The sequence below is a fragment of the Ruditapes philippinarum genome, unplaced genomic scaffold (assembly GCF_026571515.1).
Source record: "Ruditapes philippinarum isolate M1 unplaced genomic scaffold, ASM2657151v2 ctg560_1_1_1_1, whole genome shotgun sequence".
NCBI lineage: Eukaryota > Metazoa > Mollusca > Bivalvia > Venerida > Veneridae > Ruditapes > Ruditapes philippinarum.
In genome coordinates, this window is record NW_026863686.1 from 176,813 (window position 1) to 203,424 (window position 26,612).

General features: G+C 29.8%; 1 protein-coding gene across 4 annotated transcripts in view; it reads right to left on the reverse strand.

Moving 5' to 3' along the window:
• Positions 1 to 26,612, reverse strand: part of LOC132722986 (proteinase-activated receptor 1-like) — a 68,320-nt gene that overhangs the window by 14,207 nt on the left and 27,501 nt on the right. Inside the window, exon 1 of one of the 4 annotated variants that reach the window (XM_060707633.1) lies at positions 18,176 to 18,312. The exons of 1 other annotated variant lie outside the window; for it this stretch is intronic. The gene's annotated coding sequence lies outside the window, so the exon portion shown is untranslated. Of the gene's footprint in view, positions 1 to 5,015; positions 5,121 to 18,175; positions 18,313 to 26,612 lie in introns of those variants that run through there. 2 more of the 4 variants (XM_060707630.1, XM_060707632.1) reach the window with 2 other exon arrangements.

The following is a 26,612-nucleotide window of genomic DNA, read 5'->3' on the forward strand; positions in this document are numbered from 1 at the left end:
TGTACGGAAAGACTTTTTACAGCCGCCACACGGCACAAATAACACGGATGTGACAATAAAATAGAGAAAAACAGAATCCCTAAAGAAAGCCCAACACGGCAAAATTGTAAAATGTTGCAGGCTCGGTTTGATTAAGCCTGTTAATGGACGGTTCTGGAAAATGCAAGTAACCGTCCACGCCCCCTAGCACCGGCTTAATCAGAATTGAACATTTAACACGAAAATGGTGAAATTTTGAATTTATTAACATCCTACGGCGGTTATCATGGAACCTTCAATGTGACACAGTAGGGTGCCATTCCATGAAAGGTGGTGTATGGTCCCCAAGTAAAAGAATGCTTTTGCCCTAAACGAGAAAACAATGGGCGGAACTAAATAAAATGGAATTTTGAAAAGGGATCTGAGGTTATGAAGCCTGCATATCACAGATTAGACGTCAAAAGACAATTTTAAAAAGCAGGCAACATATCCTAAGGGTGATTTTACAGTATTCAAGTAGGAATAAGTCGTCTTAGAATTAGAAAGCAAGTATTGCAAGAAAATCACCCAAACAAACGAGAAGAAATGTTATTACTGTAATATCTTTCAAATTGAAATTGCTAACCAGAATGTTTGTTGACATTTGATTAATGGTGAATGAAATCCAAACAAATATTCTAGTAATATACAAGAAAGGTTTTATTGAATAAGAATTATCATACAGTATAATGCAAATGAATAACTTCCACCAAAGTATTAATAATTTTATTGACTTTGACTTTATCTAAACATCTTATAGAAAGATGTTTTCATGATCTTTGACAATATAATTACACATGTACATTAGACACACGCATATGAAAGGAACTCTATTGTTGTCCAAAAATCTGTCGACTGGAGGCACTTATTTATTATGTAAAAAATAGATAAAGAAATATACTAAGATTGTGATTAAAAATAAGTATTTATTGCAATTCCTAACCTGATTAGATTTAAAATCGCTTAATTTCGTTTCTCTTTAGGACTTTTTGCATTTAAATAAATGTTAATTCTGGACAAACATAGTAAAAGAATAAACAGAAAATTTGTATATGAGTTTTTGGTATAGAATTACATCAAATGGTATAAAAATCTCGAAAAAAATATTTCTAGTTTCTTTATGACAATAAAGCTCCGGGAGTTCCTTTAAGTTTTACGAAATGTCAATGTATTATACAGACAATAAATAGGATGATAAAATACAGAGTTTAAACGGTATATCTATTTTTTACGAAAACATGACAAAACATTAAAAAGAAATCAATATGAATAGAATCTATGCAAATAAACATACAGCAATCTCACATTTGCAAGTTTTGCAAAACTATTAAGAATATCTTTTCAGTCGAAATGCTGAATATTAATCTTTTTGTGTAAATGTTTTAATAAAAATAATAATAATAAGATGATTCTTTATACTTGCATAGAACTTAACAAACATGTCAAATAGTAAATATAGAACAATTCAATCATTAAATGTCATGTAAAACCGGTTTGTGATAATTAATTAATTATACTATATCATTAAAAAGAAGCTGGTATTGCCTAAAAGTGACAGGATTATAATCTTTATCAAAATTGTAATATTACGTTGTTTCAATGTTCCTTACACCCGGAACTGTATTCAAGACTTTAACAGTTTCCTTTGTTTGATGTGTATTACTTTTTGGCTTAAATAGCAATTATAATTGGATAACAAATGCAAAACGTACACAACAAAAGAAAAGACGGTAATAAATTCGTTTAACAAATAATAAACGATTGTTTCTAGTACACATATTGTGATCAATAAAATGATTTTCTGGAATGTGAAATGTTTTTTAATTACCCTCCGATATTAAACAGTCAGTTTGATTAGCCGACAAACATTGGATGTCCCAGATATATTGACAAGGCGCTAATGACGTTCCTTTGCATACCGATACTGCAAAGACAGAGTATGAATCAATTTCGTAGACAATCGCTGGAACATTGAAACATACAACTGTCTTATTGTAAAAATTTAACCCGCACTTCACTTCAATGTTGTTATATTGTTCTGGTCTTTCGGGATCATTGATGCCAGCACTATTAAATGTTGAGAATTGATTACCGCTCAAGCCGGTGCTAGAGGGCGTGAGGGATGTTGCACTTGTTCATTATCCCTCATTTATAGACTCAATCAAACCGAGTCTGCAATTGCCATGTTGTTTTTGTTGTGATTGATGTTTGTTTTCATATTTTTACACATGCAACTGCTTTAAAATATTTTTGATACCATTTAAAAATGAATATCTTTAAACTTAGCATTATATAGAATGATAGTTTCCATATTTTACGATTAAACAAATAGTTTTTTGTAACAAATAATTATCAAGAATTCTGATAATTAGTTATGTATGTTCACTTTTTATAACGACAAAGATAAAATTAAGAATATGATTATAACTTACGCGACAGTCTTCTATTATGAATTGGTTACTCAAAGTATCAAAGTACATAGAAGCTTTATCATGAACATTTCGTATTTACGTCCGCCGCAACAAAAAAGATGTCAATTAACTAGGCTTTTCGTTGAATTGGTTAAGAATTCCCCACGAATAACAGTTGTCATAGTTGGGGCAAAGTAACGAATAAAACAATTGACGTCATGGAGGTCGGGGTATGGGCAAGTACGTTGTTTGAAGATCTCTTAAATGGCACCAATTATGCACAACGCATTGATTTTGTAGGTAAATAAATATATTGTCTAAAGCCTTCTTGTTTTCTATCCACCTGCATTTAACTTCTGATTTGTAATTTTAGCGAACTATAATATATCTGTCATTCAGCTAAATGAAAAAGGTAATCCTTAAGAACACATTGGAATTCTTGAGATAATGTGAAAGACTTTTCCCGTTTGATAGTCTGTTAGCATTATAATTATTCCTTGCATAAGCCATGTTGTCTAAGAAAAAACATACTTAAACACTTTGTATAGTATAAACACTATATACAAATGAGGTTTTTAAGAATAAAGGTCATCTTTTAATATTGAAAATAAAACTAAAATAAAATGACGGCAACTAAGCATGTTACAAATACGTGTATATGAAAATAAAGAATTTATTTGCATATCATAATAGGGCTTGTACATAAACATTGTTTTAGTAAAATATATGATGATCTGTCAATGCAGGACACCGGCACGTGTTACAACATGGGTTAAAAACATATAAGTAACATATGTTGCTATCATTACTGACACATCATTGATATTTACTTTATTTCAAGCGTTTAGGAATGAACTATGAGATACGCTCGTTGATTTTTATACATCATGTGATTCTACGTATTTGAATTGTCATACATTCAGCATGAAACCAGTTGTATTATTTGTGTATGATACTGCATTTTGTACACCCGTGTTGCTCTAATATGGACTAAAATAACAGAATGTTATTGCATGTGTCAAAAGAGTTTTTTTTAAAGATCACAGACTTTTAACAAAATAAAAAAGGTATTTAAAAATGTGCATATCCCTAAGTGAACTTTTGTTTTTCTACCCTTACCAATTATAAATGTAAACAAAACATAAGAGCTGATGTAATCATTAATATATCAAATAATTGTCGTTTCAGGTATACAAAGCAAGCTGTTGCGTGTGGCCAACAGACAAAAACATAGTTTGAAAACCAAACAAAAATAATGAGCCAAAATGATTATAATGTTTATCTATCAATGTTATATAAACTTATCATTTATTTATTTAATGTAATCATATTACATGACATCGAATCTATGCTAGCACAATGTGTTTACATATTTAACAGCTTGGTTTTTCATTCATAACAATGCTTATAAACATTTTGAAACCCTTCCCTAAAATACTTATTATTATTATATAAACTGATGATATAAATTTAGTCAACATGAAAATTGTAAAATTAATTGATAAGCATATATGACAGTCCTAATTAAAGTCGCCAGACAAAAAAAGAAAAGAAATTAATACAGCTTTCTGAACTGAAGTTAATACAGTCCGTTACTAAAAAGTACAATACTTAGTTAAATTAGTTCATCAAACGTACAAATTGTGTCAATTACATTATTCTTAATTATTTTAAGATTTCATCACTACTAATAAAAATGTAGCAAGTAAACCTTTTGAAATATATGATAGAAATGTAAGTAATCCGAAGAATGCTGATATCATAAGTATTTCTGGTGGCCTAAAATTAATAATTCATAGAGACATTTATATTATTCGTTACAATCATGCAAACACCAAGTAATTGGCCCAGATACCTCAGACATGCACCGATTTAAGATGTTAGTCTTTGTATGTAATTAGTTGAATGAAAAACGCAAAACAACATGAAACATATTTCGTTAATGTTTATTTATTTGAATAAATGGTTCTGTTTTTATATCGAATATCAATAAGATCAGTGTACTTTATTTGACAAATAAGCAAATCGTTTCAATTTGTAAAATGTTGTCAAGCGATCAGTTTAATTGGTAAAATCTATTATTATCATATAACAGTTATTTGCTTGAAAGTAAAAATGAAGTGATAAAAATTAAAGTATGAAACTTTGCTGTATTAACTGTACTTTGAGTGTGAATACATATACATATTTTAATAAAGTATTTTTGTCAATTCATTCACTCGTTTGAGCTAGGCATGTTTCTTTTGATTAACACATTTTACTCATAATAATGTTACACATTTTACTCATAATAATGTTAGCTTCATAATGTATATTTCATTAAATTCTTAACCAGTATGTTTTATTTTGAAACAATAAACTGAATTTAGAATCGTACCATTTAACTGCCATGGTGTTTAAGTCATGTTTCAGAATATATAAAACTCCTATTAAAATTGGTTTTCATCTATTAACTTAATTAAAATTTTATTTTTTGATCAATTGAAAATATATAAAAACGGAAAGATGTTAAGCGAAGAAAGCACAGTGAAAAGTTAAATATTCACACGAAAATGAATTGCAAATTCTATATAAATTAAAACATACCATAGCTCACGAACGCTTTAATCCCAGATAAATACTATTTAACATCTGGCAAATGAATCTTTTAAACTTTCATTACATATTGGTAAAAAGAAAACCTGTTCATTATTGACAAATGCGAATCATATGGCAAAAACATTCTCTCATTTGGACATTGCGTTATTTGGTATTGGAAAAAATATCGTATCCTCAGATTTGCGCAAACTAAATCGTATATTGGGAAAAGATATCTATTTCAGAATTTACATTTACAAATAATATGATGTTCAGATAAAAAAAAACTGACGAAAGATACTTTTAGCAACGCAATGTTATTGAATGAAATCTTTCAAATGTAGGATTTTAACTTTTTTGCTATAATATTTTATTACTATTACGACTATTTACTAAAAAATGTACCATAATTATGAATGATTGAAATAATTTTCTAGTAATCTAATATTTCAACCACCAATGACATAACGTACTATTTTTAGTAGATGATAGATTTTTATAAGATTTTGCTTTCTGCATAAATCTATATATCTACTGTATTGTTTTTATACTATGTTCATATTTTAGGCTACAGAAAAATGACTTCAGTTAAAGCGCCGCTCATTATTTCAGGCTTGTTATGTTTGTAGAACCGCCGTTAGCACGATGACCTTTTCCTCACAAAGGGATTCCTACCAACAAGGTTGAGAGCAAGTGATGTGATGTCAACGGCGTTATACACTCGGCCAAGGAAAGCCCTGTATGATTAGTGATCATGATAATAGCATAGGGAATTAAATCACGATGTATCTAGGTAAGTGAAATGTTTGATGTTTAGCTCTAGCTTGTTCAATAGGACGCTACAGCTTCCAAGCTTCCAAATTCATTGTGTCTGGAAGTTACGTGTCATGTTAAATATCATTAATATTATAGTTTTGTTGTAATATTACTTTTAATATCGGTATGTATGCTGTAATGTGATACTTGTTTGTTGCCTTTTCAAATGTAAAATGTTTCTTTTTCAGTACATGGTAACCGTTAGTTAGCCAAATTCGAATTGGAGTATAATATCATACGTAAGCAACACAATGTATCACGCACATAGAAACAACATGATATCTATTTAGACAAAGTGATTCTTTTCGGGTATGATTTAAGAACATTATTGTTAACGTTTTTTCATTACTGTTGAAAGAAACATTTAAGATATTATTAAATGCGAAAATAACTTAACAAAAAGTGACACATAATAGGAAAAACAAGCAATATTGTGCCTTTTTGCATTGTATTATATTTGCATATAATGAATATAAAATTTTGGATTGGGGCCATTGAAATTGTTTTTTTTGTATAATGATATGCATACGCGAAGGTGTTCAGTAAATAATTACAATTGACTAAATGCAGATTGACTATATATCTTTTTTCTCTGGAGATAAAGTACACAATTGAGTTTGATTTAATTCAAAGTATTAACTGCACGCTATTACCGTATAAAAACCAGTATTATGTTACTGAATTATAAATTATTGTAGAAATTAAAAACAAATTATGAAATCCCACGCAAGAAAAGCTTTAATTATATCCATAAATAATAACGTACTATGTAATTTTATTTTTCAAAATAAATATAATATCTTTATATCTGAAACATGAGTTTTTGTTTGAAAATAAACAGATGTCAAGGGAATATTAAAATATGCGGAGAACGATTATGCTGCCTCTGCTTTTAAAATAAAGAAAATGACACTCTAAACACTAAAGACAATACATAAAATAGCAATTGTTTTATTTACTATGAAATGAGTAAACCCATTAAAAGAACACAAGTGCCGAGGTGTACAGTAATCTGCGTAGTCAGTGAATCACAACGACAGCGACAGCAGCAGAGAATCAACCTGTGTGCAGTAAACCGTTATACAAAAGATAGATTCTCGGCAGTCATATCTAACTGTTTAGGCGAAGTGAGTTCCAAGATATTTAAAGAAAAAAAGCCGAACACACCAGAGTTGAAATTTCCAGAGAAGGAAAACATGCCCGACTTTGTTAAGCGATGTTGTAGACAGTGGTTACCAAACCAATTGTTGTGTTAAATGTTCTACTATATGAAAATATACATGTTTTATTTGTTGACAAATAAAGGACTATTTTTGAATATGCTAACTTATATGCTTACTTATTATGTACACAACAACATGAACCATATTCATAAAAGAGTTATAAACTTTTGGTTAAAGCAACATGTGGGCCTCACGTAACTTGATGGCATATATAATTAAATTCGTTTGGTTGAAAGTTAGTTCCAGCTCATGTAAAGTTTAACAGTCCTGCTCTGTAGACAATATGTATATCTTTATTGGGAACAGAAACAACAACCTATATTTCATCAAAAATTAAATCTACCATTAAATATATCTGAATCGTTTTATTAAGTTAAACGTTTTTGCTTTCTGTTTAAAAACAGTCAAACAAATTGGACAAATATAAAAACAATATTAGGAATTATCAAAGTGTCAGTCGTTTTAGACATTTATAACATCCAATTCACTAACAGTGTTATTCAATTAAGTAAACGATATAATAAGAAATATCTCGATGCCTTTTTCTCCTATAAAATCCTCTTTGATATAACTTTTAAATCCTTTATTAAATACATGGCCAGTGAACTTTTACTCTTTGTCAGCGTAGTTTATCATTAAGCATTTTGCAGGACAAGTTTTCACAATATTTAAAAAATCCAATAATGTTGAAGTATTTTTAAATTTAATAAATCAAAATATCAATAACTTGTTATGTAACTGTTTAACCATACATATACTGAATTAATCTGGTCTTATAAATTTAGAGTAATATAACTCTTTATTACTTTTTTAATATAAGCGATTTATTATTGTCTGTAAAGGTGACTGGTAGACAAATGATAAAATGGCAATGTTCGTGATGCAAACTATTTGTAATCCTTGGTGCCTTCATCTCACAGTTTCCGAACTATAATTGTTCACATATTCCAATTGCCGTGGCAAAGTATGTGATGTAAAAAGTACCAATGGCAAGAGAAGAATGTTATTAATGAAAAATAATGCATTCGTAAAATAATTATTGGATCGGAGTACGTACCACATACAAAGACAATTGTCTATATTGCACTTAACTTGATTAAATAAAATATATGATGACATGTGAGATAATTGTATTTACCTAAGGATGTATGGTAAGAGTCAGATAGAATTCTCGGCACATGAAATGTCACTGTAATGTTGACATTGTGCTAATGTAAACTATAAAAACGTGTCCCTGCATTGTGATGATGTTCGCATACAATATAAATATTTATAAGAAGCAACACTGTATGTGTTATATATTATCCTTTTACTTTCTTTTTCAAGGAATATAATTTGGCATTTGCATAACCGTGTAAGTAAATGTCTAGCATAATATTTACTTGCTGAAATAATGTAAAATAATTTCCTGTGAATATCAATCTTCTCTCTTGACAAAGTTACGCCAGACAGTTGTCAATAATGGATTGGCTCCAATCCTTACCAGAAATATTTGTCAATACCAAAATTTGCTAACACTGTATTAATTACAGCATCTTAAAATAAAAACAATTTTCGAAATAAAATGGCATATTTAGAAATTTTGTTGAATAGATAATAGAAAAATACGATCTTTCGAAGGCCCGATAGCTAATTTATTTTTTTAACCAAACTTTCATTATACCCAAAAAGTAGACAATACAAACTGGCATTTAAACACTTTCGAAATATTTGAAATGTTTACTGTAACATTTATGTTTGCTATGATTATGTTATAGAATATTTTCTTATGACAATAACTAAAATCTATCAAAATGTAAAGACAAACTTTACGTAACATTATACGATTTAAAGCCTACCATAGAAAATACCAATTTGATTATCAAATTAGTATTTTACATTTTCATTCAAATTAACATAAATTGTCATAGGCACACCTTATAATTTAGTTCCTTAACAGTCTCTTAAAATATTCAAATTGCTGATTTCCGAGTGTCATGTGAGGAATTAATTGATGCAAGGTCGATATAGATTTTATTATTTCACTAAAAGTTTCAATAAAAAAACTATTTATTGTGCAATGAATTTCAAGAAACATGATACATTAGAATAATAAAATTTGTTTCTTTTTCTGCATAAGGTTAAAGCATTAAATTGGAATAAAATGAAGATAAGCCTTTGAATCGGAGCTATTGAAAAAATTATTTGCATATTGTTTTAAACACAATTGAGTAAATTATTTTATAACTGAGCGTAACTGAAGGTTTCTTTTTCATTTTCCGAGCTTAACGAGTTTTATTAACCAGATTTAAAGCGTGAGCTGCACATTACTTTCATATTTAAACACGTATACTCTCACTTAAAGGTGAACAGTGTTTAGTCTTAGAATTAGAAAGCAAGTAGTGCAAGGAAATCAACAACAAACGATACGCAACGTTATTACTATACTATTTTCAAACTGAAATTGACAACCTAAATGTATATTGACAGTTGATTAATGGTGAATGAAATCTAAACAAATATCCTAATATACACAATGGATCAGAAAAAGGCTTTGCTGAATAAGTATTTATTATAAAACAGAATAATGAAAATGAACAACTACCACCAAAATAGTAATAAGATTTTTGACTTTGACATTACTTAAAACCTATTAGACGATAAATTAAACGATTGGGATGGGAGAACAACACATTAAAACACAAGGTTGGTTTACTACAGGTTTCGGGTACTATATACCCTTCTCTAGGTTATTAAATTTAACCTATTAAAGAATGATTACAGGATGATTTTTGATAATCTTTGACAATCATAGTACACATGTTCATTAGAACCACGCATATTAAATATTAATCACTATTGCTCTCCAAAACCCTATCGACTGGGGGCACTTAAAGCGGAAAATTATGTAAAAACATAGATAAAGAAATATACTAGGAATGTGATTGAAAATTAGAAGTTATTTCGATTCTTAAAGCCTCTTTCACATCAGCCGTACGGCAGCCGTACGAATGCATTTTGACAAAAATTGCTGTGTTTCGTGCGCCAGCTGCAAAACAGTCGTACGAATTCTTTTTGTCGCAAGGTTGACGCAACATCGCAGACTAATTTCTCAACATGCACATTATTTCTGCGAAATTTTAACAGATTTTGGACGTCTCAAGACTGTCGTAAGACAACAGTCAAAAGATGCATGATTTTAAGAAGTTCTCAAGTCACAATGTTTTGCGTTTGTCTTGTGACGACCGCATGGTTGCCTTACGAGCATTGTCTGGCTACCTCGGGCCGTAATCAAATGCTGTCACATGACAGTTGACAATCTTAAGACAGTCGTTTAAGTCGTACGGCATCCGTGCGACAGTCTTACAACCGTTGCGTCAGTTGCGCGTCATATAAAAAACATATCATTGCTCTAGGGAAATTGAACACAATTTACCTTTAGGCATAGATAAGCTACTTAAGTATAAAACACATAAGTAAAACTATCCCGGTTTAATTGAAACAATAAGGGGTGCTCTAATGATGGTGTTGCATCCAATTTTTCAGAATGTTAACTTTGTGGTTCAATGTATCTATTATTATTTTGGGTCTCTGTCAGTAGTGAATAAACGCATCTTCTAATTATGCTGCTTTTGTATTCCATGTTTCATGTAAGTTTTAAATCATCGCCCGTATATGTATTATGTTTTCTTTTCATTAACAGGTTTCTTTCGCTTTACGTACACCAGATGAATACTTCTCTACCTGTTGAAGCATTTACAACACTATATTTTAAGATAAAGCTCTGGAAAATACCATAATTGATTATCAAAGTAGAATTTACATTTTTATTCTAATAAACATGAGTTATCATAGGCACAAACTATTATTTAGTTCCTTAAAAGTCTCACAAAACATTCAAATTGGTGTTTTCCGAATTTCATGTAAGGAATTAATTGATGCAAGTTCGATATAAATTTTATTATTACACTAAAAAAGGTTGAATAAAAGACTATTTTTCGTGCATGTAATTTCAAGAAACATTATACATTATAGTGAATTAGAAAATTTGTTTCTTTTTCTGCATAAGATTAAGGCATTAAATTTAAATAAAATGAAGATAAAATGAAGATAAACCTTTGGATCGGAGCCAGTGGAAAACATATTTGCATAATGTTTTAAACACAAATGTGTAAATAATCATAATTGAGCGTAACTCATGATTTTTCTTTATCATTTCCGTACGAGTTTTATTAACCATATTTGAAACCTGAAATGCACACTACTTCAATATTTAAAAACGTATACGTTCACTAAACTGTGAACAGTGGTAAGTCTTAGAACTAGAAAGCAAGTAGTGCAAGAAAATCACCCAAACAAACCAGAAGAAATGTTATTACTGTAATATCTTTCAAACCGGAATTGTAAACCAGAATGTTTGTTGACATTTGATTAATGTCGAATGAAATGCAAACAAATATCCTAGTAATATACAAAAAAGGTTTTGTTGAATAAGCATTATCATACTGAATAATGAAAATGAATAACTACCACCAATATATTAATAATTGTATTGACTTGGTCATTAACTAAAAATCTTAAAGAATGATGCTTTTTATAAAATTTGACAATTTAATTACTATAGTCTGTCCCATTAAAAATGGAAATGAACTTTTGCCTGGTATGAATTAACAAAACCAGGTTGAATAAAAAATAAACTATTTTTGTAAACTAAAAAAAGTCACCCTCGAGATTTTTCAGGATTTTTCTTTATAGTGTCTACTTTTCTTGTGAAAGTAAATTTTGATTTCTCTATGGTAAATCTCTGTTGTTTATTTTCCGTAGCCATTGCCGAAGTACTTTTCATTTGAAGATGAACGGGAGAAAGCACGTGTTATGTTTCTAAAATATACATGATGTTCTCGGGGTTGTTTCATGATTATTTTACAAAGCTTGATCTACAAGATGTAACAGTTTAGTTGGAAAACTTTTAAAAAATGAAAAATAAGCAACAAGAACACCGAGTAGATCTAGAAATTGCACTTACTTTTAAGCCTATGAATTTCGAAATTGATCTTTATAAACGTCACGAAAAATTCGCATTCTGAAGATTCCTTCATTGCCATTTTCTATCCAGTTCCGTAGCTCCCATTTTTTTACTTCAAAAAACTCCTGAATGACATGACTCCTACACGTATGATGTCAGGGTTTACTTGACATTAATTTAAATGATTTTACTATTATATTAAATAAAAAATAGAATATTCAAAGTTGATGGGACAGATTATAGTACACCTGTACGTTAGAAATGTTTAAAAATAGATAAAGAAATATACTTAGAATGTGATTAAAATTATTATTTATTGCAATTCTTAACCCGATTTGAGATAAAATCTCTTACATTCTTTTCTATTAAGGATTTTTTTTTGCATTATTTAATATTTATTCTGGAGTTGCATACGAGTTTTTTGGTATAGAATTACATCAAATGGTATAAAAATCTTGAAAAATATTTTTAGTTCCTTCATGACAATAAAGCTCCGGCGAGTTACTTTAATGTCTACGAGTAATAGCTATCGAATGTCTATGCATTATATAGACAATAAATAGGATAATAAAATACAGAGTTTAAACGGTAAATCAATATCTATATTTTACGAAAAACATAGTTTTTTATCATTGTATACAAAAGACGAAAACGAGATAAAAAAACATTAAATTGAATATAAATAGTATCTTGGCAAATAAACATAAAGCAATCTTACATTTGCAAGTTTTGCAAAACTATAATTAATAATATATTTTTATGCGAAATGCTGAATACATATTATTTTTGTGTATTTTTTTTTAAACAAATTTAAGATGATTATTCATAATTGCATAGAACTTTACAAATGGCAAACTATTTTATTATCATATGTTATGTTAAACCGGTATGCCATTATTCTTCTATACCATTAAAAAGAAGCTGGTATTGCTAGAAGTTGACAGTATTATAATTTGCATCCAAATTAAAATATTATGTTGTTTCTACGTTCATTACATCCGGAACTGTATTCAGGACTGTAGCATTTTCCTTTGTGTGGGATGTATTACTTTTCGGCTTATAGCAATTATTAATGGATATGACATGCAAAACTTACACACAAAAAAATGAAAAAATATGAGAAGACGGTAATGAATTCGTTGAACAAATAATAGACGATTGTCTCTAGTACACGTATTGTGATCAATAAAATGATTTGCTGGAATGTGAAATGTTTTTTAATTACCCTCCGATATTAAACAGTCAGTTTGATTACCCGACAAACAGTGGATGTCCCAGATATATTGACAAGGAGCTAATGAAAGTATAAATTTATTTCGAAGACAGTCTCTAGAACATTGAAACACACAATTGTCTTACTCATGCAACCGCTTTAAAATATTTCTGATGCCATTTAAACGTGAATATCATTAAACTAAGCATTATATAGAATAATAAGAAGTCAATTAACTAGACTTTTCGTTGAATTGTACTCCTCACGAAGACGGAGCTATTTCCTTATTTGTCAAAATTGGGGCAAAAGTAACGAATAGATCAATTGAGGTCATGGATATCGGGGTATGGGCAAGTACAGTCATGAGGTATTGACTGTCTACGTTGTTTTGGAGATCTCGTAAATAATACCCATTATGCACAACGCATAGATTATATAGGTAAGTTATTATCTATTCTAAGACTTTTTTGTTTTCTATCTACCTGCATTCAACTCCAGATTTGGAATTTTAGTGGAAATCTAATAACTAAATGAAAAAGGTAACCCTTGATAACACATAGAAATTCTTGTGATAAAGTGAAGCCTGTTTCTCTCTTATAGTCTGTATAGCATTATAATAATTCCTTGCATAAGCCAGCTTGACTAAATTATTATTTAAAAGATGTGTATAGTATAAACACATAATGTAAAAATGGGAATAAACATTAATCTTTTAATTATATCAAAATTAAAACTAAAACTAAAATAGAATAACGGTTAGACTTTAAACTGGACCTTTGATATGATATACAGCAAAGCATGTTATAAAAATGTATATGAACCTGAAGATTTGACTTGTATATCATTGTTGCACATGAACCTGAGCATTTTGTAAATGAAACATACGATATGTTAATGAAGGACGTATCAAAGTTGTCAGACCTGCACGTGTGACAACATGTACAAACAAGGTTAGGTTAAAAACAAAGTAACAGATGTTGCTATCATTACTGACACAAAATTGATATTTACTTTATTTCAAGCGTTTAGGAATGAACTATGAGATACGCTCGTTGATATTGTTATACGTCATGTGATTCTGCGTATTTGAATTGCCATACATTCAGCATGAAACAATTTGTAATATTTGAGTATGATAATAAATTTTGTACACCCGTGTTACTCTCAAATGGACTTAAATAACAGAATGTTATTGCATGCGTCAAAAGAGTTTCTTGTAGAGATCACACACAGACTTTTAACAGAATAAAAAAGGTATTTAAAACCAATGTGCCGATCCTTTGGTTGAACCTTTGTTTTTTGATTTTCTAACCTTACAAATAGTAAATGTAAACAAACAACAAGAGCTGTTGTAGTCATTTATATATTAATAAATGTTATTTCTGGTATACAAAGCAAGCTGTTGCATGTAGCCAACAGAAAAAACTTAGTTTAAAAACAAAAGATAGATAAATACAGAATCCCTAAAGAAAGCCCAGCACGGCAAAATTGAAAATGTTGCAGGCTCGGTTTGATTGAGCCTGTTCATGGACGGTACTGGAAAGTGCAAGTTACCGTCCACGCCCCCTAGCACCGGCTTAAGCAGAATTCAACATTTAAACGTGAAATAGTAAAATTTTGAATTTAGAAACATCCGCAGATGTGTTCATACGGCGGTTATCATGGAACCTTCAATGTGACACAGTAGTGCCATTCCATGAAAAGCGGCGTATGGTCCCCAAGTAATAAAAAGCGTGTGCCCTAAACGAGAAAAACAATGGGCGGAACTAAATAAAATGGAATTTTGAAAGGGGATCAGAGGTTATGAAGCCTGCGTATCACAGATAAGACGTCAAAAGACAAATTTTAAAAAGCAGGCAACATATCCTAAGGGTGATTCAACATTATTCAAGTAGGAATATTGGAACCACCCAACTAGAAAATGCCAAAAAGTTGAAACTAAAAATACCACAAGCACAACAATAATGTCGTGCTGAACGATCTTCAAGGATCGAAAATATAACATCATTGATTAAATGTACGGGGAGACTTTTTACAGCCGCCACACGGCACAAATAACACGGATGTGATCATAAGATAGATAAATACAGAATCCCTAAAGAAAGCCCAGCACGGCAAAATTGAAAATGTTGCAGGCTCGGTTTGATTGAGCCTGTTCATGGACGGTACTGGAAAGTGCAAGTTACCGTCCACGCCCCCTAGCACCGGCTTAAGCAGAATTCAACATTTAAACGTGAAATAGTAAAATTTTGAATTTAGAAACATCCGCAGATGTGTTCATACGGCGGTTATCATGGAACCTTCAATGTGACACAGTAGTGCCATTCCATGAAAAGCGGCGTATGGTCCCCAAGTAAAAACCAAACTAATTAGCCAAAATAATTACATGTATATTGTTTATCTATCATGGTAATATATCCATATCACTTATTCATTCAATATAATTATATTACATTACATCGAATCTATACTATCACAATGTGTTAACATGTTCAACAGCTTGATTTTTCATTCATAAAAATATTTATAAACATTTTGAAACTCTCACCTAAAAAACTTGAATATAATGAACTAATGATATAAATTTATACAACAAGACAGTTGTTGAATTAAATGATAAGCATATTTGACAGACCTAATTGATTATAGATCAGGACAATTGTCGCCAAACAAAAAAATAAGTACAGCTTACTGTACTGAAGTTAATACAGTCCGTTACTTAAAAGTACAATAGTTTGTAAAATATATACACCGAACGATCGAATTGTGTCAATAACATTGTTCTGAATTATTAAAAATCATTCAAAATACATTGTCGCATTCATATATGTAGCCGTTTTAAGATTTTATCACTGCTTATATATGTGGCATGTAAATATTTTCACATATGATAAAAATGTAAGAAATCTGTATGAAGGATGCAGAAAATACACATATATATTTCAAGTGGCCTAAAAGTTAAATGTCCTAGAGGCATTTATATTATGCGCTAAAAATTAGATTGCTGCAGTTCTGCAAACATCAAGTAAATAACCCAGATAACAAGTAAGACAGACACGAATGTAATATAAATATTTCTTAAGATTTTTGTCTAAGTATGAAACTAGTTGAATGAAAAAAGAAGAAAAAAAAGAAAAGAAACATATTTTGTAAATATATCTTTATTATAATTCGATGACTGAGTAAATACAGGTTCTTTAATACTTTAATAATTTGGGTCCAGCCAACATATTCAAGGGGTCCAACATGTGATTCAAGCAGTCTGACTTCTTACTAACCAGCCAGAGTATATCTACTAAGACATACACGAAGCAGACTCTTGTGTACTGCAAGGGTTTTTCATGATTTTAAGCAATTTCTATGAACAATTTTTTTATGAAAACTGTATCATTATTTTTCTTATCATAATCGTGAGAGATTTTTTGAATCCTTTTATGCATTTAAGGGGTATATCGATGCAGGATTTTGCATTCAGTTAATCCATGTGAAAATATCCACTTTCTTTAGTAACTTACGCTGATGAAAGTATTGTGGCTTTAAATTCAAAATTTGACCAACACAAAACAAGATGAAACATATTTTGTAAATGTTTCCTAATTCAAATAAACGATTCTCTTTCCATATCGAAATATCAGTTAGATTATTGAACTTTATTAAAAAAATATGCAATCGTTTTAATTAGTAAAATGTCGTCAAGTAATCAGTTTAATTGGTATAATTTGTAATTATCTTTAACAAGAATGTAAGATAAATATTTCTTAAGATTTTAGTCTTAGTATGAAACTAGTTAAATGAAAAAAAAAAAACAAGAAAAAAACAACAACATGAAACATATTTTGTAAATATTTCTTTATTAAAATTCGATGACTGAGTAAATGCAGGTTATTTAATAATTTGGGACCAGCCAACATATTCAAGGGGTCCAACATGTGATTCAAGCAGTCTAACTTCTTACTAACCAGAGTATATTTACTAAGAAATACACGAAGCAGACTCTTGTGTACTGCAAGGGTTTTTCATGATTTTAAGCAATTTCTATGAACAATTTTTTTATGAAAACTGTATCATTATTTTTTTATCATAATCGTGAGAGATTTTTTGAATCCTTTTATGCATTTAAGGGGTATATCGATGCAGGATTTTGCATTCAGTTAATCCATGTGAAAATATCCACTTTCCTTAGTAACTTACGCTAATGAAAGTATTGTGGCTTTAAATTCAAAATTTTACCATCACAGAACATGATAAAACATATTTTGTAAATGTTTCTTAATGAAAATAAATGATTCTCAATTTATATTGAAAAATCAGTTAGATCATTGTACTCTATTTGAAAAATATGCAATCGTTTCAATTAGTAAAATATCGTCAAGTAATCAGTTTAATTGGTATAATATATAATTATCTTTATCATATAACTGTTATTGGAAGAAATGTTAAAATATGTAGTTTTGCTGTATTAATGGTACTTTGATTGTGAATATTTATTTTAAAATATATTTATACATTTCTAAAATATTTGTCATATTTTGATGAAGTTTTGCTTGAACAATTCATTCACTCGTTTGATCTTTAAATAACACCTTTTACTCGTACAATTGTTAGCTTTATAAATGTCTATTTAATTCAATTGTTTCCCAGTAAACGGCTATGTTTAATTTTGAACAAAAATAGCTGAATTTAAAATATAAACATTGTTTGAACTAATATGGTGTTTTAGCCATGTTTTTAGAATTAATAAAGCTCCTATTAAAGCTGGTTTTCATTTGTTATCTTAATACAAATTTTATTTTTTTGATAAATTGATCATATATAAAAATGGAAAGATGTTAAGAGAGGAAAGCAAAGTGTTTAGTAATTTTTACAAACTAAAATATTAGTTGCTAATTCTATATATTAAATTAACACATACCATAGCTCTCGAACGCTTTAATCCCAGATAAGAAATATTTTACATCTAGCGAATGAATCTTTTAAACTTTCATCACATATTGGTAAAAAGAAACCCTGTTCATCATTCACAAATGCTGCGAATCATATGGCAAGAAAACATTCTCGCAATTGGACATTGCGTTATTTGGTATTGGAAAAAAATATCGTATTCTCATATTTGCACAAAATAAATCTTATATCGGGAAAACAAAACAAAAAGGTAGCTAAAGTAGCATGTACATATTATTGAAATAATGTGATGCTCTGATAAAAAAAACTTCACCATTATGCCTCTACATGTATTTTAGTTTTACGAAAAAAGGATCTTTATCTTATCTTACTATAATACTTTCATAATTATTACGAACATTTACTTTAAATGTACTATTTTGAATCATTGTACATGTATATAATTTCTAATAATTTAATATTTACAAACACCACTGACATTACATACTATCTTTATTAAATGATGGTAAGTCTGTAAAACTTTGCATTCAGCGTAAATCTATATAACTACTGTATTGGTTGTTTTACCATGTACACTATTTTAAATACAAATATCTGGAAAAAGGTGAAGCATTAAAAACAGCACAATTACATGAAAATAGCAGACACGGTTTGATTGAGTCTGTACATGAGGGATAATGAAAATGTGCAACATCTCTTACGCCTCTAGCACCAGCTTGAGCGGTACTCAATTCTCAACACTAAATGCGCTGGAGTCAATGATCCCGAAGAACCAGAAAAATATAAAACACTAAAGTGGAGCAACTATTTACGGCTGCCACACTGCACTTGACATCTGCTGTTGTGATGTTTGAATATCTGGAATAAAGTGATCCCTCGGAAGCATTAAAAACAGCAAAATTACTTAAAAATTGCAGACACGATTTGATTGAGCCAGTAGCTGAGGGAAAACGTGAAAGATCCCTCAGGCCCCCTAGCACCAGCTTGAGCGGTACTCCATTCTCAACACCAAAAGTGCTGTACTCGAAGATCACGAAGGACAAGAAATATATAACAACACTGAAGTAAAGTATGGGGAAACAAATACAAACATGTCTCTTTAAACTTACATGGTAATCTTTCAAAAAAAGCTTTTGCTATGAGTTTTGAAGAAATATAGACTAGTAAAATGGAATTCAGTTTACAGAACAGAACATAATTTCATTTTGGATTTATAACTACATGTTTAATATAAAACATATTTATATTCAACAAATAATATAGAATTTGATACAAAGCACTACATTGCATTTCGAGATGGAGATTGAAAAACTTTGACCAGTTAATTATAAAGCAAATCTGTATGAGATTTTTTGAAAACATTTTGAAATTTGACACATAATATAAAAATCCAATGGATAGTTCTGACATCTGTGTTACTTTTTTCCTTCTCCTTTCACTTAATTAGTATGATTTTGTTGTTCCATGATACCAATTCACTTAATTTCTATATAAATGTCGTTTAACATTTTTTTCCTATGTTCACATAGCAAAGGTATATCATCACAAAAAAATGGTATTCGTTTCCTATATCCAAGGTAAACTAAACAATATCTTTCACTAAGTGTAATTCTAGTTTGCCAATATGCCTATTTGCTGTCTGCAAATTTAAAGATAAACACTGAATACTTTCAGGGCCTTGTACTTTGTATGTAAACATTGAATAGTTTCATTAAGGGCTATGAAATGAAATGAAAAAAGAGGTTTTTGGGAAGTTATGTGTTATGTTTTATATTATTAAAAGTATAGTCTCATTAGATTTATTATATCCTTCTTAATATCCAATATGTATGCTGTAGTGTTGCCTATTCGAACATGAAATGTTTTCTCTCAAGACATGATTTGTCAGCCAAATTTAAATAAAAGTATAATACATGTGTTATACGTATGCAAAACAATGAATCATGCAATTACAAAGCATTCTAAAAAAAACATAATAATTATTTAGAAAAGAAATGATTATTTTTTGGTATCATTAAGAACATAATGTCATTTAGTTTATGCAAGGTTAACGTTTTGTTCAGTACTGAAAGAAAAAAATAAGATATTATTAAATGCGAAAATAACTTAACAAAAGGTGACATATATAAGAAAGTGAGCAGTATTTGTCTTTTTGCATACAACATTTGTATCATATTTGCATATCATGAATATACAATTTTGTATCGGAGCCATTGTAATTACTTTTGTATAACGATGCATACACGAAGGTGTTCAGTAAATGATTATAATTGACTAAATGCATCACTTTTTCCCTCAAGATAAAAGATATATTTTTTGCTTTAATTCAAAATATAAAATGCACGCTATTCCCGTATTAAAACCAGTATAATTTTACTAAACTATAAATAATTGCAAGAATTAAAAACAAATTATGTAATCCCACGCAAGAAAGGCAATAATTATATCCATAAATTATATCTTCTTATGCAATTTTATTTTACAATATCTTAATATCTGAAACTTGAGATATTGTTTTAACAGTTGTCAAGACAATATTAAAGTATGCTGAAGTGATTGAACAAAAATAATTATGCTGGCTTTCTTTATAAAATACTGAGAAATGAAAATGACACTCAAACACTAATAAGAATACATATAATAGCAAATACTTTATTTACTATGAAATGAGTAAACCCATTAAAAGAACACTATTGTCGATGTGTACAGTAATCTGTGTATAGCCGGTGAATCACAACGACAACGTCACTTGTGGCAAGAACAGAATCAACCACCAAACCCTCTGTAAACCGTTTTACAAATGGATCTAGGCAGTCAAATTTAATAGTTACGTGACGAGTTACAACATATTTTAAGAAAAAAGCCCAAAAACCCAAAAAAGTTGAAAATTTCAGAGATGGAAAATATGCCCGACTTTAATTATCATTTTAGTGATTAGTCTTTCCATGCTCTGTCTTGTACCCTGTCCAGTTTTTGTTTGGGGTCCACCTGGGCTCTTTGCCACCGGTTCTTGTTGCTGGGTCGTGTGAGGGTGAGGGTTGCGTTCATTGATTTTTCTTTTTTCGTGAAAACATAATAAAATGCCACATGTTTTCGCTCGCCGTTCAGGCTCGTAAAAATGTGGCATTTTATCATGTTTCGTGAAAATATATTCCATATTTTACTCAAACGAAAAAAATATCCTCTTATTGTAAGCGTATTTTGGCGTTAAGCATTTTAAAAATGATGAGTTTTATACAAGAAAGAAATGTTGATGTATTTTCAAAGTTATTAAATCAAAATATAAATGACTTTTTATGATACTGTTATGTAACTGTTGTACCATACATATACTACATCAACTTTTATTTTTACTCTTAGATAAGCAATTTATTAATGTCCGAAAAGGTGACAAGAAGACAAATGATATAATGGCAATGTTCGTGATACAGAGTATTTGTAATCCTTGGTGACTGCATCCCACATATACGAAACTATAATTGTTCACATATTCTCATTGTCCGGGCAATGTATTTCTTGTAAAAATACTAATGGCGAGAAAAAAATGCTTTGAATGAAAAAATACCGAATTCATAAAATAATTCTTGGATCGCCGTACGTACCACATACAAAGACAATTGTCTATATTACACTTAACTTGATTAAATTAAATGTATGATGACATGTGAGATAATTGTTATTACCTAAGGATTTATTGTAAGAGCCAGATAGAATTCTCGGCACATAAAATGTCACTGTAATGTTGACATTGTGCTAATGTAAACTATAGAAACGTTTCCCGGCATTGTGATGATGTTCGCATACACTATAAATATTTATAAGAAGTAACAACTGTACGTGTTATATATTATCTTTTACTTTCTTTTTCAAGGAATCTGATTTGACATTTGCATAACCGTGTAAGTAAATGTCTAGCATAATATTTACTTGCTGAAATAATGTAAAATAATTTCCTGTGAAATATCAATCTTCTCATGTGACAAAAGAATGCCAGACAGCTGTCAGTAATGGAATTCCTACAATTATCTGTGAATATCTTTTACCAGAAATGATTGCCGATACCGAAACATGCTACCACTGTATTAATTATAGCAAAAAATTGGACACAAATGGCATATTTATATATTTGGTGAATAGATGTAGAAAAAAACTTTTGTTCCATCTTCCGAAGGCCCGACAGCTAACTTATTTTTACCCAGCTTTCAAGTAGTCAATTCAAACTTGAATTAACATAGGGAAAAAAAGAATCCTTAAAAACGTCCAAAACAACAAAATTTTAATGTTGCAGGCTCGGTTTGATTGAGCCTGTTCATGAACGGTCCTGGAGAGTGCAAGTTACCGTCCACACATTCGAATAATTTGAAATTTGACGAATTTCTACAATTATGTTTGCTATGACTGCGTCATAAATTCTTTGTTTATTATGACAATAACTAAACTCTATCAGAATGTAAAGACAAATTTTACGTAACATTTTGCAATTAAAAGAAAAGTATCATTCCATTTAAATTAAATTAGAACTTTAGGCAAAAAAATGAATACAAAGAGAAATATAAATTCTCATTTATTCGACAAGTTTTCTGAAATGCATTATGCAACATAAGTGTCAAATTAAAAATGCCATATATATTAATAATGTCATATTTATTCAGACAAAAGTAAGCCAAAATAAGTTTAAACAAGATGATACCATTTACTAGTTATTTAAACGAAATATCATTTTTATCAATCATGGCATTTTCCAAATAAAACTAATTTATAGCACATTTTAATTTATTCAAAATGATTGAAAACGGAAATTTTGTTTTGAATTTGGTTACATGTAAGATTATCATACCTCTTGAAATCTAGTATCTACTGGTAAAAGAATATAAGTGTTATACTCATAAATACTACAGAAATAAGTATTTTATATGATGTATCAGTTGAACTTTTCCATATTAGATTTCTACACCACTTCAGTAAAAGATTCAAAATACAATTATTATTTATTGTAATAAGGATTTTAACAACTGTTCTAACTCTTATTTCTATTATTTGAAATGAAATTCAAGTCCTACAGGTTATATAAGGAGTATTTGAGGTAATATATGATATACACTAATATATTGTAATGAAGTATCTACAATGCTATTATGAAAAGGTATTCAGATTTCGTGCGAATATTACCAACTTCAGTAAATAAAAGTACAAATGAGCCGCGACACGACAAAACCAACATAATGGGTTTGCGACCAGCATGGATCCAGACCAGCCTGCGCATCCGCGCAGTCTGATCAGGATCCATGCTGTTCGCTATCAGTTTCTATACTTGTTATAGGGTCTGTAAGCGAACAGCATGGATCCTGATCAGCCTGCGCGGATGCGCAGGCTGGTCTGGATCCATGCTGGTCGCAAACCCATTATGTTGGTTTTGTCGTGACGCGGCTCAAAGGATATTTCTATGACACCTATTGACATAAACTTCTTACAATTGAAAACATTTGAAAATACAAAACAACAACTTTATGATTAAAAAATTGTGACATTGTAAATTTCTGTTATTTTTAAATACTATCTGTTATTAGTAAGTCATTATACACAGTTTCATAGATTATTTGATGTTATTTTAAGTAGCTTGCTATATTTCTTGTCTGTATATGAAATGTGATTTTACTTTGAATGAAATTCAATGTAAAATTTGTATTTCATATGCATTATATTATATAATTATACCAATTAAACTATTTGCTGCAAAACGATTTTATATTTCTCTTATTACTCTCTGATAATATGAACGACTGACAGTGTATACACTTCTGTTTCAATGTTAAGTATGTTACTTCTTAATGTCCTTTAAACTATTCAAAACTCATAGATACCTTAATGCAATGTTAACGTTTTCATTAAACGCTACTTTTGTTTTTACATCTTTCATAATGAAATAAAAAGAAACTTAACTTTCTTTACCAGACTTTTTTGTTTGATGATGGACAACTGCCTCACGTTTTCCTTTCATCCGGAATAGTTATTTTGCAAAGTCTGTGTGGATGCTCTAAGGTTGCGTGATGAAATTGATTGCCTGTTTCTTAAATGGAAGCTTAGAGTAGAAATAATCTCATTTTAATATGAAAAATTGTAAGTTATAATAATTATTCAAACATTCTTCCTTTGTAACTGATGCTTTAACACGCACATGTGATGCTAAAGATGAAACGATGGAATAAATTTGAAAGCAAGAGATAAATTTGCAAAAACAATGATTATTCAAAAAGTGTTTAGATTTTCCAGGCTACTTTAACTATCAAAGTAGTTTGTTGTTTTACCCGAATTTAATTATACAATATAGAAATTGAAAAATGATATACTAGTACTTGACACTTAATAGTATAAAACTATAGTTTTGCGCGATATTGTCATAATTTGTTATTCAGGTGCGATCAATTGAATTTCATTCATGTCCTTTTTTTCGTAACGAAATATAGTACAAGAAAAAGGAGAAAAAAGACAAAAAAGACAAGAAACAACGAGAAAAACGAAAAGAATGCAATAATTCATGAATAATGCTGTTAATGCAATACATTCTGACAAAAACAACAAAATGATAAATAAAGTCGTCTGTAGTTGGTGGGTATATCTTCATTAAAGGTTTAAGCTATTCGTATATTAGTAACTGATGGAAGTATGTGTCATTAATTTGTTTGTTATCTACATATGACGTGACAAATGTATTGTCATATTTGCATAAAAGAAATATTACCACCAGGACGGCGCCACCGAAAATCCTTTTCCACGATAATGATGAATACAAGATGGTGTAAATAATTGCTTTTTGCCAAATCGCTATCAGGTTCTCTTCAGAAGGATGAAATAAAAATCGTGTTCTTAGCTATTAAGTGGTTGACAATTCCGTATCTACGGTGTTAAACCACACCGAAGAGTTCAAGGAAAGAATGAAAGGATATTAGAAAAATAAATAAGAAAAACAAATGTTTTAGTCATGAGCTTAGCGAGTCAAAAGTGATTGCCGTCTTTGAAATGAATCTTTTTTAAAATAGTAATTGCAGTATCAACATAATATTAATGAATTGAATCTAAACATAAAAGTTAAAGAATATCATTTGTGCAAAATGCACAAGTTTTTTATGCTATTTAGACTATAGAAAACCGAATGAAAGTCCCTTCTACACAGCAAACCAAACGCCAACAACATTAGGTTACATACAGCTGCACGCGACTTTCATTGTACAGACACACATATTTGAATATGTGTGAGGCTAACCATATACATGTACATATAACATTGATGAATAGAGTTTGTAATAATTTGAAATCCGTCAACCATCGGATTTTTACATGAAAAAGAGTAATTTAGAATCCCTTCATTTCGTCAAAAATGGCAAAATTGAACATGTAGTATTATTAAACCACACGATTAGTAGGATTTTCTTACAATAAGATGTTCTTTTTAAGTTTGAGAATAAATATGTCCGTGATAGGCATATTAAAGACAGACAAAGCTTGACAAAATTCCATGAATTTAGAAATAGCAACACATACTAGTCAGTAATGTTGTATCTATCCTGAACTTAATTTTAGTCATTGCCTTTCATGGCTATAGACCTTGTATTCAACTTTTATTATTACTATAGTTGTAAATTCCGTAAACTAGAAACAAGAAGTCCCTTAAGAACATAATGGCAAAATGAAATATGTTGCAGGCTCGGTTTGATCGGGTTTATTCATGAACTGCGGGATGCCATGATATGTTCATTCACCCGATTCGCTTTGTCTGCACTCTTTATTATCATGTCCATATATCAACTTAAAAACTCATAGTTTTCTGTGTTAAAACTATATATTTAAATACTATCGTAAACATAGAAAATCTTATCTAGCATATCAATCAAACAAACAACAACAACAAGACAATGTCACTTACATTAACTTCTCTAATGAAATTGAGTGTCAAAATACCCCTTTTTATTCCTTAATAATTGATAATTACAAAAAATGCAATAAAATAGGACTGTATATTACGTATTAAACAAGTAATATAAAAATATGATTTGCTGAAACAGTTTAAGGCTAAAGACAGTACCACAAAAAGAATGTAATAGTTATTCTCTGGCCTTGTTTTGCAACAATATACACCATTGTATCGTTTTTGCTTTACTATTTGATGATGTTATTTTATATAAGTAGATATTATATTTATGTACGATATAAGCCCGATGTTATTTGCGTTTCGATGATATCAGCGCGTAAATAATTGACTTATTTTCCAGTCTTGCGCCATATCTCTTTTAATAATTCGCTGATATCCTTTATTTTCTTAGCATCGGAAATATAGGCTGAAAGAGTGTGCACTTCCAATTTAAATCAAACAAAGTGATTATTCACCTTTACTCGAGAGGAAATGAAATAGAAAATCTGCATAAAGTTCATTTATTATCATTAACACCTCA